Genomic DNA, 12,038 nt, shown 5'->3' with positions numbered 1-12,038 from the left:
TGGAACATTACGTCATGGTCTCTTTCTAACCTTAAGTGAAATGGGTCTCTTGCATCCTTGACAGAGTTTCTAAATGGACTTAACATTTGTGATTAAACATTCACGATCTTCTACCTTGGATATCCAAGATATAAGAAGGAGAATCCTGACCAGAAGCGCATGGCTACCCGGATGTAGGGAATGGCTTGTTCCTAAACCGCAGGCTTCCTCCTGCCCTCTGATTCCCCCTGGGAACTCTTCAGCCCAAAGCAGGTATCTCTCCCGGGCAAACCCCTCGGAAGGAGTCTGTTCCAATAAGCCTTCTTTATCTTAATCACACTAACAGCTTTGCTCCCTTGTACCCAGATCTTAAACAACCTTGCTTTCGAACACTGCTCCCATTCTCCTGTCTCTTTCTTATTTATTTTTATCAAGAACACTTCCAGCTTCTGGGAAAGCATCTCAGATGAGCACTTCCAGACTTGTCCCTCCTGCATCCTCTGCCCAAATGAAGCACGGAGGCTGGTCACTGCTCTGCTTGCAGATGGGACTGTGGATTTCTTTTGTGTCTGTATCGTGTGTGTGTGGTTCTCCATCCGGATTGACAGATTCAGGACTCTCACTATTCACATTAATATCTCTGTTCTCCTAAGGTCTCTAAGAGGGGGAATGATCAAGACAACGTGCTCGTCAAGTGAGCCAAAGGATGGAGAGACTCTCATGAAATCTTAAGACTCAACTCCAGAGCCACCCCTCTCCTGAAATCATCCACCCACCAAGCTCGTGTTAGAGTGAAATTTTATTTCATTTGGTCTTTAGAGCACTTGATTCCTCCCTTATTGTTGCATTTATCATACCCTTGGCCTTGTAATGTATCTAGTTGTGCATATTTCTCTCCTCTCTGGGCCAGCTGTGTATACCTGGACTAGCTTTACACATATTCTCCCTAATGCGTTTAATGATCATTCCCTGCAAGTATTACCGACTCCATTTTAAAAACCAGAAACTTAAAGCTTATAGAAATTAAAGTAGTAACAACAAATAGTGAACCAGGAGTGGAGGCAAGATGTTGCTTGCAAGGTCATACCTTTGCCCCCGGCCTGGTGTTTTCCATGAAAAGGAGGGAACCCCATTAAACACTCGAGGCCTCTCTGCCCCTGACTTCTTCCTCAGGGGGAATGGAAAATCTCAATATGGTGGTTTAGTTGGGAAGGAGGGGCATGCTTTTCTCTTCTCTCCCCTTCCTCGCCCTTCCCTTCCTCCTCTGCAAAGAATTTCTATCTCCTCTGCTCTTTACACTGTAAATCTTTTAGAAGTAGCCCCAGCTCCTGCGGCCAAAGGCACAAGGGCTTGCCGTTGGGGGGCTATAACCTCAAATGTACCGAAATCCGGCACCGTAAGTCACTTCTCCTAGGAAAAAGACAAAGAGTAGAATTTTGGAGGAGTAAAATATCTGTAGGATGATGGAGTCCAGGAGGTGGCTTTGAACCTCTGATTGTAGCTCATGAGCGGGTATTTTGACCTCAGAAGTGTGTAGAAGCTTCTACACAATGGTTAACGCGATCATGCAGTTGGATTTTAAGTATTCCAGGCTGGGCAGATCTTTATGCCTTTGGCTATGTGGTATTTGGCCTTGGGACATCACTGCAGCGTATGCCAGCTTCACCCACAGGCCACTGACAGGCACTGTTGCTTGCACGAGGCCAGAAGCTGATAAGGTCCACAGGCCTTAGCAAGGGGAGGCACAGGGCACCACAGCCACCGAAAAGCACAAGGCATCTCGGCCAAACTGGAGCCACACAGAAGCTCTCCGCAGATGTGCCTCATGGGAGCTTTGTAAGCCAATGCCAGCGCTGCCGGTTTCGGCAAAGGTGTGGGTCATTACTCAGGAAATCTCTGAGTACAAGTGCTACCGCTTGTCCTTGACCTCTACTGGCACAGCCTTATCTAAGTAGGCACAGCCAAGGCAACAATCCAGCTGTAGAGAAAAGAGCATCCTAGACATTAGAGGGCAGACCTTACTTGCTGTTTTATTTTTTTTTAAGGTTTTATTTATTTATTTGACAGAGAGAGACAGCAAGAGAGGGAACACAAGCAGGGGGAGTGAGGAGGGAGAAGCAGGCTTTTGCAGAGCAGGGAGTCCGATGCGGGGATCAATCCCAAGACCTGAGCCGAAGGCAGTTGCTTAACGACTGTGCCACCAAGGCACCCCTATTTGCTGTTTTAAATGACTGTGATAGAGAATCCCATTTGCATGGCAGAACACCGAGTGCAGTTTAAGATTTAAATTGTTGACACCAGGCACCGGCAGGCAAAGCGAATGGGAAATGTAGCTCCATAGGTTAGGGATCTATGGGTTGGCAAAAGCAGAATTGTCAACTACCAGTGATGGGAGTTACAACATTGCAAATCTCTAAACACTGCAAGAAAGCCGCCATGCCTCAAATGCCACGCTTAAGCAGATATGCCTCTGTGGATTTTCCTTCTAGACGTGCCCTTGTTGGGAGGATTTCGTCCCCATCAAACTTAAGTTCAAATCTCATGGATTTCAGACAATCAGCATTGTCTAGAGAAGAGGGAAGCCACAAAACCTTCCAGGTCTGTCTGGTTCTCTGCTGTTTCCTGGGGCAAACTACTTCCCTCTGTTCTAGAACCCTGGTTTTGCCGGGAAGAGCTATCCCTGGAGTCAAGGATTGGCCAGTTTTCTCAGTTTGGTGTGTGTGGGGTTGGGGCTGTGGCACCTGCGTGTGTGCTATGAACCCTTCACACTCTTGCAGAAGAAAGGCACTTGGACATTTTCACAGAACGAACACCACTCCTGAAGCTTAAAAGGAAAGATGCCCATTCCAGGTAGACACAGTTCAGGCATCTCCCTGGAACACAGACCTCAGAGGATGGCCCACAGTGCTTTCAGGGGGTCTGCCAGGACAAATGATTGTCATTTCTTTTCTTTTCTCGAAACTAGTTTCTTAATAAGGGTAAGATGGGACTTGCCATTGTCATTCGCTGACACACGCACTGTGGAGGCAGAAGCAGGGTGCAGAGACTGCCGGCCCCTTGCAGACGGGCCACCCAACCCTGCCAGGGAGCATGCCGTTCCTTACTACCTCACGCTCACGACAGACGCTGGAAGTCCACGTTCCCTTAAGAACATCTTTGGCGGGGCGCCTGGGTGGCTCGTGAGTTAATCCACTGCCTTCAACTCAGATCATGGTCTCAGGGTCCTGGGATCAAGCCCCGCATCGGACTTTCTGCTCAACGGAGGCCTGTTTCCCCCTATCTCTCTGCCTGCCTCTCTGACTGCTTGTGATCTCTCTCTCTCTCGGTGTCAAATAAATAAATAAATAAATCTTTTAAAAAAAGAAGAAGAAGAAAAGGAAAAGAAAAAGAATGTCCTTGGCAAAACCATAAAAATGATTAACTGTATTAAATCTCATCCCTTGAGTACACATTCTTTTAATATTCCATTTGATAAAATGGAAAAAAGCCACATAGAATTCTCTTGCTAGGTCCCAAAATACGAGGTTGTCTAGAGGACCAGTACAAGTGCCATTGTTTGAATTCAGAGCTGAGCTGGACTTTTTTTTTAAAGACTTATTTATTTATTTGAGGAGGAGGGGAGGGTCAGAGGATGAGAGAGAATCCCAAGCCGACTCTGCAGGACCCTGAGATTATGACCTGAGCCCAAATCAAGAGTCAGACGCTTAACCAACTGAGCCACCCAAGGGTCCATAGCCCCTTTTTTTTTAATGAACATCTTTTTTTATTGAAAAAAATTATTATGGTTATTCAAACTTGGTTGTTTGGCACCAATCATTCAAAATGAGCAAAGAGCTTGTCAGTTCAAGGAAAACAGCTGACAATAATGGCCACCCATAATAAAAGTTGAGCTATCAGCAAAAATAAGTATTTTTTAAAATGTGCCATCCACCACCATGAGCTTGACAGCTTCCTAGAACTTACAGATCTCTCTGATGAGATAGTATAATACTAACAAATGTGATTTTTTTTTTAAAGTTCACTTATCTATCTTAAATAACCTCTCCATCCAACATGGGACTTGAACTCTTGACCCCAAGATCAAGAGCCACAGGCTCCTTTCAACTGAGCCAGCCAGGCGCCCCACAAATATGATTTTTTGATATTGAATAATGAAACATGTCAACATTCAGGAGATCTGGCTAATTCAATGAACCAATATTTTCCAAATGACCAAAGCACGATTTCAACAAAATTACACATGGGTAAAAAAAAAGATTCTTTCAAAATTCAAGATAGTCCAATGGACTTTAATGTAACAAAGTATGAAAAGTACAAGAATAGGGTTTCAGATTCCACACTGAAACTGACCTTTAAGAAACTAGCCCTTGCCAAGTATTAGTTTAATACCAAAGAAGAAATCTCCACAATTATCCAAAACAGGTATGAAAAATACACCTGTCTCTTCCAACTGTGTATCTGTATCAGGCTGGAGTTTCCCCAGATTTTTCAACCAAAAAAACATATTGCAACAGATTGAATGCAGAAGTGGCTATAAGAACCCAGATGTCTCCTATTAAACCAAACATTTAAAAAATCTGCAAACATGTAAAAAAAAAAAAAAACCACTTTTTTCACTATACCTTTTGTTTTAGAAAATAGAGTTGTTTTTTAATATGTTAGCTATGTCAAATAGTAATTTTTATTTTGTTATGTTTAAATGATTTCATAGGTATATTTAAATGTCTGTTTTACTTTCTAATATAATTAACTTTGATAAGTACTTCTGTGTTCTCGACAATTGTTAAAAGGACACTGAGCTAAGGAATTTGAAAACCACTGACCTAGGCAGTAAGAACTCTGTGGCTAAAACAGTCAGAATAAGAAATTGAGAGATGAGGGAACTGTAATACCTTTCAATTTTTGACTTTCTCAGAAAACAGAAGTTGACTTCCAGCTGTTAATTCAAACTTAATTAATTTATTAATTAACTTTAATTTTAATTAAGTTAATTTGAACATTAACCCACAAGGGGATTTAATCTTTGGACTCTAATTTCCTGCTGGGAAGTGCAGAATTGGAGAGGGTTTAGAGTTAGACACAGGGGAGCTACGATGTCGTACTGTATTATTATCCCTCATCAGCAATGTTGTCCTTGAACTTCATCTCAAAATCTCTGAGTTAGAGACATCAGAAGGAGCCGAACGGGACAAAATAGCTGATGATCATTTGAAATGGAAATGGAAAGATTACATTTTCAGCCTGGGGTTTAGAGTAGCCTTGCCTTTCGGTTTATTAATACATCTCTCTAACTCATTCTAGAGGGTTCTGAGAACAAAATCTGCAGGACACAGGAAATCCAAGAGGGTGCCCAAAAGACAGTGGTTGGTATTGGGAGCAGCATCTGGAGGTCTCTTCGGAAAGCCTGCTAATCTCCTCCTACATGGGGAGTGACCTCACCTTGAATGGGCGGCAGGGAGGAAGGCTCATCTTCTTCCACTCCTAAAGTTGCTTTCGTGCAGAGGCAGCATCCTTAGCACGCACTCTGCCTTTCATCACCCTGGCATTCACTGTGCCTCGGGTCAAGGGCTCTGGAACTTATCTTGGTGGTTTGGGAGTAAGATGTTTTTCTGCTCCTTCTATTCCTTTCTTGGGAGTGACTCCAAGAGGATGAGTTCTGTTCTGTCCTAGCCCCATTGAGTGACTGGTGTGATCGTCTGCCTCGTTTCGAAGTTCTGACTTCAAAATGGAGGTCGACTTGCTCACAGATAAAAGCCCCATCTCTGAAACCATCTCATCAGTCACAGTGGCGATGTACTGTGTCCTCTTACTTCGTCTTCTCTCTCAGGCAGATCAAAAACCAGACTACGAAACAGAAGTTAAATATCGGGTCATCTCAGGTACCACAAGACACTGAACCTTTCCTTTGGTATCAACATCCCTGATTTTCCTTTTTTACCTGAGGAGAAGCCAGCCACAGAGGCGTACCCCGGGAGACATGGCATTCTTTCTGGTAGAGACACACCTTCAACACCGTCTCTGAGCACATCCTCATTGTAGTTTTCACATCAAGTGGTTCTCTTTGGTTCTCTTCAGATCTACCTGGTAAATTTTGATCTTTTATTTCTGCATTCTATTCCCAGTCCTCTCTTTTATTAAAACATCAACCATACTTGTTTCACATTCTGCTTCTGACCATTTTCACATCTAATGGCTTTGCAAATCTGATTCTGTGCTCTGTTTCTTACTGCCAGCTTTTGTTTATGGTGGACTGTTCTTCCTTAATTTTTTTTTTTTTAACTATGAACTCATGCTCTTGGAAGTTTACCTAAGGGACTTTTCAAGCCATAATTCAAAATGTTGCTCTAGAGAATATCTGTGTTTGCATCTATCAGCCTCCTTGGGCACTACCAAACCAACACTACTCTATAGTTTCCATGCCAAAAGCTTGGAAGGGATTTGCTCCTCAACTCTTGTGATAGCAGGCTTGTGGTTGGAAATTTCCTCCAATTCATTGAAAGCCAAGCTTGAGAAAGGATGTGTCTCCAGTATGTGTCTTCAACATCTTCATCAGCAGGGAAAATTTCTTCTACTTCAGATGTATGCAAGAACTCCTACTTGACCCCCTATCTCTTTGGGGCTCAGGCTATATGTCCTGCTCCTTGTGCATTGGTCCCATGAAAACCCAGGAAATGGCACAAAGCTTCATCAGACACCCCCAGGGCACACGCTGGCTCCAGCACCATGTTGCTCTTTGGGTTTGTACTTACAACAAGGTTTCTAGAAAGACCCTGAGAAATTCTTCCCCTTCTCCCAGCTTTACCATTATTAAAGATGTGAGAGGTTGAGTTTTGATACAGCATTCTTGGGTGTGCCATCCTGGGAGAGGTCTCTCTGAAGATCTAAACTGCCATGATATGAAAATTGGACAAGCTATGGTCCAGTATCACGCCTCAGAGAAGATAAACTATTTACTTACACCCTAGGCTTGAGATGATCAATCAAGAAAGAAGACCGTTGGATTACAGGAGTTAAGAAGGTCAAGTTCTCATTTGCTCCACATGGTCTGCCACAAAGGGACAGAGGACAGCCCAATGGTCTTGAAACAAGTCAATAATTTAGTGTTATGAGGAAGCAATAAAGTGTCAAATCTTAAACAACAGCAACACACCACAAAGTTGAATTTATTACTTCCTTAAATAATGAACAGTTATGTGGATGGGCACAGTCTCTGAGAAAAGTAGGTATCTGATCTGATGGAGGGTATTCAACAAGTCAGGGGTGGGGGGTATCGGAGGCAGGAGCTAGATGCTGTCAGCTAGAGAAATGTAGTTACTTAGTTACCAACTAACTAAAATAAAAAATTTAACTAAAAAATTAAAAAAGTAACTAACTTAGTTACTTAGTTACTAGTTAACTTGGTGATGGATTCACTTTCAGAGGCCTGGTCCCTGGAACAAACCCAGTGGTCCCTGTTGGCTGACTTTCCAAAGTGAAAGGCTAAGGCTGATTGTTGACTTTCAGAAACACATCCACTGGGGTCAGCTGCTGATTGATTAAATAGGTCTAAAACTAGTTCTGCTAGCTCCATGTATATAGAATTCTCTTTTTTATTTTTTATTTTATTTATTTATTTGAGAGGGAGGGAGAGAGAGAGCATGCGCAAGTGGGCATGCACACAAGTGAGGAGAGGGGCAGGGTGAGAAGCAGACTCCCTGCTGACCGGGGAGCTCAATAAGGGGCTTCATCCCAGGACCCTAAGATCATCACCTGAGCAGAAGGCATCTAGATGCTTAACCTACTGAGCCACTCAGGCGCCCCTCTCTCTCCTTCCTTTATGAAGCAGTTTAAATTTTGGTGGCTACTTATTACTATTGCCATCTTCTGATGTTACAGAATAGTCCTTTCTTGGGAGTATGGGAATTTTTTTGTTGGCAAAAGAAAATGGCCAAGAAAACAATGCAATAATTTATAGAACTAAATCTCAACATCATCTGTGTTTTTTAGATCGTACAAAAATCCTCAAATTGGAGTTAACCTACCAACAGCATCAATTAACCATACACGTGTCTAGATGAACTCATTCAGCTTGTGAGAAAGAGGCAATGACCGGAAATATTACGTCCTTGGGTTGCCTCAGTCTCTCTCATCTGCAACAACATGACTGCAGGATTCGAAGTAATACTCAGAGAACTCACCTTGGTCACAAATCATAAAACAAAATCCTCACATCACAAAATAAGATTTTGGTCTCTGGAACAAAGTCTGTGTAGTAAAGGAAGAAAAAAGATGTGCCTCCCGGAATATTTTTAAATAAAATTTCAAGTAAAAAAAATATTACACTTCATACTTAATAAACTAGAAAGTTAATATATCTGACTTATAAATACAGAGAAAAAAATTGGTGGTTGCCAAAGGAAGGGTGGGGGGGGTGCCTGCGGGGGGGATGGGCAAAATAGCTGAAGGGCATAAAGAGGCACAAACGTCCATGTATTAAGATAATAAGTCACAGTAATGAAAAATACAATACAAGGAGTATGGTCAATAGCACTGTAATAACGGTATGGTGACAGATGTTGACTTCCTTGGTCACAGTGAACACTGTGTAATGTATATAAGTGGGAAATCACAGTGTGGTGATTTTAATATAATTAATAATATATTAATTATATCATATACAATCATACTATATTAATCACATCATTATATAATTAATGTGTAATATATTAATTATATCTTAATTAATGACTATATTAATATGATATTAATTATATTGATTGTTAATGATTAATAATATATTAATATTCTATTGCATGCCAACTAAATTGCAATTTAAAGTAGTTAAAATATAATTTTAAAATATTAATAAAATGTAAAAAGAATTTAAATTATTTGAAATGCAAACTAATTTTAAAAACATTTTTAGACTGACCTATCTGCTCAGTGGGATGATATTGAATCCACGTCACAGCATAGTCGTGAGGACAAAATCAATCTATAAATGCAAAGTAATAATACTGACTAACATTTTTCCTGACCACTCACTACATACTCCAGCACTGAGATCAAAGCAAGGATGCTGTTTAGTCAGTGCACTTAACTGTGTATGTTTATTATTTTTTTAAGATTATTTATTTATTTATTTGACAGACAGAGATCACAAGTAGGCAGAGAGGCAGGCAGAGAGAGAGGGAGAAGCAGGCCGCCCACTGAGCAGAGACCCCCATGCGGGGCTCAATCCCAGGACGCTGAGAACATGACCTGAGACAAAGGCAGAGGCTTTAACCCACTGAGTCACCCAGGTGCCGCTATATTTATTATTTAAAACAATAAGTTTTGTTCAGTGAGAACACAACACTCTTCTGACCATAATTTTGGGTTTGACTTTAGATATGAACTATGGATAACTTACGTTGCTTCCCAACTAGGAAAAAAGTGCCACACTCCATTATGAGGGATAGCGATATGACGTTTCTGGCCAACACGTTGAATAAACCGGACTTTGAGGGCTTCAGGTAATTCATTTAGCCTCATCCAGACCATTAGACCAGATAGAAGCAGAGGAATTTATGCTATTGTAGGTGTCGGGCACTAATTCACTGAATCGAGATGCTCACTTCTGTCCCCTACGCCCTTTCCTCTGCTGCCCCAACCTCCTTCCTTGGACTGCTATGGGGTTGCATCTACATTTTTCAAGGGCTGTCAGAAAAGACTCGCTATTTCAAGAGGAAGTGGAGACAGTGAGAATAAAAGCGTGGTTTCAAAGGAGGCAGGCCAGAGGCAAGGGCAGCAGCTGGTTCATTTGCCTGCATGGGGCAGGGAGGGAAGACAAGAGAGGTGCTCTGAGTGCCTGGCAACGACCCGAGAAAGGTCATGCGGGTTACGAGGCAGTGATAAATAAGCATGTTTGGCGGAGGGAGTTCAGCACTAATATGTGCGAACAACTGAGAAGCGGATGGTCTAAGGCGATCCTAGACACTTGTTACAATGACGGGGAGGGGGTCGCTTGGGAACTGATCTGGACAGCGAGTTTCCTCACAATCCCTCCTCGGCCCTTTAGACAGACTATGTGCACCGGAGCCCAAATTTCAGGGAAGTCAACCTAAAACACAGCTGCTGAGCTCCGTTACACTCCATCCCGGACCAGAGTGGAATTCTGAACGCAAGATGGAATAATACACATGAATGTCTGGGGCACCGGGGTGACTCAGTCGGCTAAGCAACTGGACTCCTGATTTCCGCCCAGGTCAGGATCTCAGGGTCATGGGATCGAGCCCCGTGCGGTACCCCACGCTGAGTGTGGAGCCTGCTTGGGATTCTCTCTCTCCATCTTGTGTCTCTCCCTCTGCTCATGCACCCTCTCTCCCTCTCTCTCTCTCAAATAAATAAATAAAATCTTTTAAAAAATGTTTAATTTTAGCAACTAAAACAATTTCATATTGTCTCCTATCGTAGTCAAATACCTTGTGATTAATATGTGAAGATAAACCTCGCTCTGTTTCTTAACCAAATGATCATAATTTCTGTATTTATGACATCAAGCAACTGAATTCTTGAACATTCCTTGTTTCATTGTCCTAGCTCATAGCCACCCAACCCCCAAGAGGGTTGCCCTAGAAATTTATAATAAATTGTCTCCTAGAAATGGAACCAACTCCTTGGTCTGTGAGTTATTTTCTGTATGCTGTTAAAGTATAACTTAGTTAAATTCAGTATGTTAATTCATTAGGTATGTGCTGGGGCTTTGTTGACTTTTTCTCACAAAGGCCCAAGCTCCACAAAATTAAGAGACAAAAATAAAGACAAAAACCTTCTCTCTCCTCCAGGTTAGCTAATGTGATATTAAATTGCCCCAAAATAGCATTTCCTGCTATGAGGTTTTTCAAATATGTTAAGAGTCTAAAAATATTTTTTAAATAGCCTTGCCTTCTTCCTACATGGAGTCATGGCGGGAGGGGAGGGGCGCTAAGGGCTGGGGTTTGAGTTAACTAAGAATATTCTGGATGGTACAGTTTGGTTTTACATACATATGATTACTGGCCAAGTGCTGATTGCAGATTTATGAATAGATCAGCTGAAAAGACAGGATTTCATTTGCCAAGCTGTTAATTGAGTTTACAGTTGTCAAAGTAACTGTCATTTTGATTTGTACATAAAACCAAAATGATAAAGACATCACTGCAAAAACGTCTTGACTTTGTGGTTACATAAAGGATAATAAGCTTGGTGATTTGCAGATCTGGTTGATTAGATTAGCTGAGGCAAACTTCACGATTCATCAAACCAGTTGTTTTGCTGAATTGACTGCTGATTCTTTTTAGAAGGTGAACAGGTTACACTGTACGTAGGATGTAAAATTGCTACCCTGTATCCTCCCTTTGCCTTCCAAGATAGGTAGATAGCTACAGGCCTACCAGTTGTTAGCAGCGAGGATTTCTACTTGCCTCCCAAGCACCTCTGACAACCCCAGGGAACCCACATTGAATCAATGGGGAATCATTATGTTGTAATCAGTAGGAATGTCATAAATAGCTATAAGACATCGCAACGAACCATCTCAGGATGGGAACAGAAATGGAAAACGGGGAAATAAAAGTGTCAATTTCCAGATGGGTGAGCGAGGGCTCCCTATTGTTTCTGCCCAATGATGGAAACTGTTATTGCTCAGACGGATATTAAGGAACAGTGGGGAAGGAGACTTACATCACTACAAATTAATGCATACAGTGACTGGGAGTGTTAATTTGTTGTCAGTGTAACTGCATGGAAGTTATCAACGTAATTTCCTCTGACAAGTGATTCATTCTAGAGGAAAACAAAACAAAACTAGGAAGCCTCTGTGGTTAGTTATCAGACATCTGCAAACTGGTTTTCTGCTTTTCCCACCCAGGCTGCGAGTATCCTAGGCTAGCTTGATAACGCTAATGGTATGCAAAGGGAAGGCTGTGATTTACTAAGACATATCCTCCTGTAGAAACACAGCAAGGTTCATTATCACTTACAGAAAGTGTCTCCAATGGGGTGACAAGTCACGTTATAAATAGTGTTTCTAGAGATCCAGAAACAAAACGAGCCGGGCT

General features: G+C 42.0%; 1 long non-coding RNA gene across 1 annotated transcript in view; it reads right to left on the bottom strand.

Annotated features, from left to right (window-relative positions):
- Positions 1-12,038, bottom strand: part of LOC309860991 — a 32,675-nt gene that overhangs the window by 11,685 nt on the left and 8,952 nt on the right. The gene's annotated exons all lie outside the window — the stretch shown is intronic.

This window comes from Mustela nivalis (genome assembly GCF_964662115.1).
Source record: "Mustela nivalis genome assembly, chromosome: 3".
Classification (NCBI taxonomy): Eukaryota; Metazoa; Chordata; class Mammalia; order Carnivora; family Mustelidae; genus Mustela; species Mustela nivalis.
The sequence above is the reverse complement of the archived record's forward strand: the minus strand, read 5'-3'. Positions and strand labels throughout refer to the sequence as shown.